A 4,839-nucleotide genomic window follows, 5' to 3' on the forward strand; every position below is an offset into this window, starting at 1 on the left:
AACACTTGGTTCCTTAAGTTGACCTTAAAATGCTAAGTTTGACTTCGATCAACATTTTGAGAAAACGACCCCAGAATCGGGATTTGACGGTTCCAATAGCTCCGTATGGTGATTTTAGACTTAGGAGCGTGTTTCGGAATTTTTTTGGAAGTCCGTAGTTAAATTAAGCTTGAAATGGTTAAAACAAGAATTTAAGTTTGGAAGTTTGACCGGGGAGTTGTCTTTTTTATATCGGGGTCGGAATCCAATGCCGAAAGTTTTCATAGATCCGTTATGTCATTTATGACTTGTGTAGAAAATTTGAGGTCAGTCGGAATTGATTTGATAGGTTTCGGCACTGAATGTAAAAGTTGAAAATTTTAAGTTTCATTAAGCTTGAATTAGAGTATGATTCATAGTTTTAGAATTGTTTGATGTGATTTGAGGTTTCGACTAAGTTTGTATGATATTTTAGGACTTGTTGGTATATTTGGTTGAGGTCCCGAGGGGTTCGGGTGAGTTTCGGACGACTAACAGATCATTTTTGGCCTTTGGGAGATTGCTGATAGTTACTGGTATTTTTCTTCTGATTTTCTTATATGCGATCGCGTAAGTTCGTCTGTGATCACATAGTATAATTTGAGCAGAGGTGACTTTGTTCTACGTGATCACGTGAGATAGTTTTCCATCGCATAGTCTTAGTTGAGGCAGTGTTGATTTTGGTCTTCGCGATCGCGTGAGGTCAACCGCGATCGCATAGGTTAAGCCAGTCTATGCATCGCGATCGCTGGTACTGTTTGCGATCGCGTAAGGGAAACTTGAGAGGAAGCTGGGCCACGTGTTTTCTCTATGCGATCGTGTGAAGAGGGATGTGATCGCGTAGAGTTGGTGTCACAATCCAAAATCCATAAAGGTCGTGATGGCGCCGGACACCGCTGTCAGACAAGCCAACAATAAATACTAAATAAATTCTCATTTTAATATTTTTGAAGTCATAGTTATTTCCCTCAATTAAATAGCAGAAGATGAAGTTTACAAAATACGTAATAATATCTTTAAAAATTTTCAATACAGTGCAACCCATAATCATCCTAAATTCCAGTGTCACAAGTGCATGAGCATTTACTAGGGAATTAAAAATAAAATACAGCATCTGTCCAGAATACAAATTAGACAGGAAAATATAATATTTCTAAAGGAGACTCTGTTAGCTGCGGATCGTAATACAGAATGCAGCTCACCTATGTCCCCACAATTATTAACCACACCTCTGCGCCCACAAGGCCGCTATACAAATATGTACCTGCACAATAAAATGTGCAGCAAGTGCAGCATGAGTACGAAAATAACGTGTACCCAGTAAGTATCAAGCCTAATATCGAAGAGGTAGAGACGAGATGGCCGACTTTGATACTCACTATGGGTCAATAATATTAAATAATCATGAAAATAGAAATATTTATATCAACGTAATTCACAGAGTTAACACTGATTTTATTGAACCAACAGAAGTAATTAAATTCCTTCAATTCCAATAAATTTTCAGTTTATCAATTAGCCTCATTTACAGGAATAACAATAATTCCTTAACAAGCAGAGATAATTAAATTCTTTAAATTCCAATAATTTCCATATTTCAATTAGCTTCACATGTTGAAATAAACTATCAAAGTATCGTGTAATTATTATTATTAAGCACAATTTCTGCCGAGGTCGTTCGGCCCGATCCAGAGTGTCGTGTACACTACTGAGGGACGTGCGGCACGATCCATAGATGCATCTATCATGCCGAGGCGTTTGGCCCGCTCCACAAGAAAGGATGACATTTTCTTATGTACCTCCGGAAGGAGAGTATGTTTATTATAAGATAAATTTGAGAAGATGAATAATTTTTTTTAACAATTAATTAATTTAAACAGAAATAAGCATATGAGATTTTCATCTTTTACTATCTCTCACTAACAATTTACGATATATATCAAATAATGTAATTAAATAACGGATACAATTTACACAAGTAATTTATGCTTTGAGTCCTAAACTACCCGGACTTTAGGATTAATAGTTGCTACGCACGGACTCTCATCACCTCGTGCGTATGTAGCCCCCACAATTAGCAACAATTATTAATTTAATTACCTATGCGTTAATTCCCCCCTCACAAGATTAGACAAGAGACTTACCTTGTCTCAATGCCCACTTTTGATCACCATGTCGTGTAAAAATCCCAGTTCGGTGCCGAAAATCCGAAACTATCCTATAGTTATATGAAATAATTAATACATGTTAAATAATTTGAAATTTATCTATTAAATAAATTATCCTATCCAAAATGGTAAAATTCCTAAAATTCATCCCGGAACCACGTGCCTGGATTTCGGAAATTTTCGGATGGAATCGTTACCCATAATCTCAAGAACTCAAATATACCATTTCCATCCAATCCCATAGTAATTTTTGTGGTTAAAATCCAAAAATACTAATTTGTAGGTTTTTCTTTAAAACCCCAAACTTTTACTAATTTCCATGAATTTTCACACCTAAATTCGTATATAAACCAAGTATTTAACTTGCAATAGGTAAGAATCACTTATCTTGACATAAATGATGAAAATGGAGCTCCAAAATCGCTCCTAGGTCGGCTCCCATGGAGAAAATGAGATGAAATGAGCCAAACCCATTTTTTCAAACTTATACACTGCCCAGGCGACCCTTCATCGCGTTCGCGAGACCCCCATCGCGTTCGCGATGAACAAAATTCTCAGAAGCCATTTTCAAACTCTTCTCAGATAGCCTCTAGTTTAATGGTCATAACATTTTGTAAAAAACTCCAAATCACAAATGGTTTTACTTTATGGAAACTATACATCAAGGGCTATAAGTTTTATATGTTGATCATCTCCCAATTCCTTATAGATTTTGAGATATAAGCTGTCAAAGTCAGCCCTGTGAAATACAAATTTCTTCATCTTCCCGGATAGCCTGTAGTGTACCCGCTATAACGTTTTGTACACAAATCCAAAGGTTAAATGGTATACCTTTCTGAAAGCTAGACACAAAGAGCTACAATTTACATTTTTGGATCATCTCCAAATTCCTTATAGATTATGAGATATGAGCTTCCGAAGTCAGACCTGCGGAACAGATATTTTCTTCTTTTGCGAACGCGAAGAACAAAATCCCAGAAGCCAAATCCTTCTTAGCGATCGCAAGAGGATCCTCGCGAACGCGAAGAACAATACCAGACACCAGCATCAACTATTGCAAAACAGTCCGAAAGGATCCGAAACCATCCTGAAACACACCTGAGGCCCCCGGGACCCTGTCCAATCATACCAACCAGTCCCATAACATAACACAAACTTGCTCGAGGCCTCAAATCACATCAAACAACATCAAAATCATGAATCACACCCCAATTCAAGCTTAATGAACTTTAGAACTTCAAACATCTACATTCGATTCCGGAACCTATCAAATCACGTCCGATTGACCTCAAATTTTGCACACAAGTCGCATTCGACATTACAGACCTACTCCAACTTCCGGAATCGGAATCCGACCCCGATATCAAAAAGTCTATGTCTGGTCAAACTTCTCAAAAACCTTCAAATTTCTAGCTTTAGCCAAATGACTCAAAAAAGACCTACGGACCTCCGAATCCACTTTCGGATGCGCTCCCAATTCCAGAATCACCATACGGAGCTATTCCCATACTCGGAATCCCAAACAGACATCGATAACCTTGAAATGCACTTCAACCCAAATTTATAGAATTCTTCCATAATGCTAACTTTCACAATAGGTGCCGAAACACTCACAGGTTATCCAAAACCTGATACGGATATACGCCCAAGTCCGAAATCATCATACAAACCTGTTCGAACCTTCAAATCCCGATTCTAATATCGTGTACTCAAAAATCCTACTTTAGTCAATTCTTCCAACTTAAAGCTTCTGAAATGAGAATTTTCTTTCCAAATCAACTCTTAACTTCCGAAATTTCAATTCCGACCACGCGTGCAAGTCATAATACCTGAAGTGAAGCTACTCGTGGCCTCAAACTGCTGAATAACGCACTAGGGCTCAAAACGACCGATCGGGTCGTTAAAGTTAGAATCTTGTGCATCGCGATCGCGTGGAATTGTTTGCAATCGCGTAGGGTTAATTTGGGCATTGGGAGAATTGTACATCACGTGGACAAGTCCGCGATTGCGTAGAAGAAATCACTGGGCAGAGAGTTTAAGTTCTAATCCCATTTTTCATTTTTACCGATTTGGAGCTCGGATTGGGCCGATTTTTGGGAGATTTGCAGAGAAAACAATGGGGTAAGTGTTCTTAACTCAATATTGGTTAAATTACCCGAATCCATCGTTGTTTTTATCATTTAATTAGTGAATTAAGTTGGAAAAGTTTGAAAACCCCTCTTGGATAGATTTGAGGATTTGAGAGCCGAATTGTTATCGGAATTTAGTAATTTTGGTATGGGTTGAGTGGGCATTCATATTTCTTAACTTTTGCCGGATTCCGAGATGTGGGCCCCACAGACAATGTTTGAGTTAATTTCAGATTTTTATTGAAAAATATAGTATTTTCTTATGAAATTGATTCCTATAATTTTTAGTGATTGTATCGAATTATTTTGGCTAGATTCGATCCATACAGAGTTGGATAATCGAGGAAAATGCCTACTAGTGGATTAAATTGGAGCAAGTTGAGGTAAGTCTCTTGTCTAATCTTGTGAGGGGGAAATTACCCCATATATGATTAAATTAATAATTGTTGCTAATTGTGGACGGGGCTACGTACGCACGAGGTGACGAGAGTCTGTACGTAGCTACTATCTATGCTAAATTCCAG

The sequence above is a fragment of the Nicotiana tabacum genome, chromosome 19 (assembly GCF_000715075.1).
Source record: "Nicotiana tabacum cultivar K326 chromosome 19, ASM71507v2, whole genome shotgun sequence".
NCBI lineage: Eukaryota > Viridiplantae > Streptophyta > Magnoliopsida > Solanales > Solanaceae > Nicotiana > Nicotiana tabacum.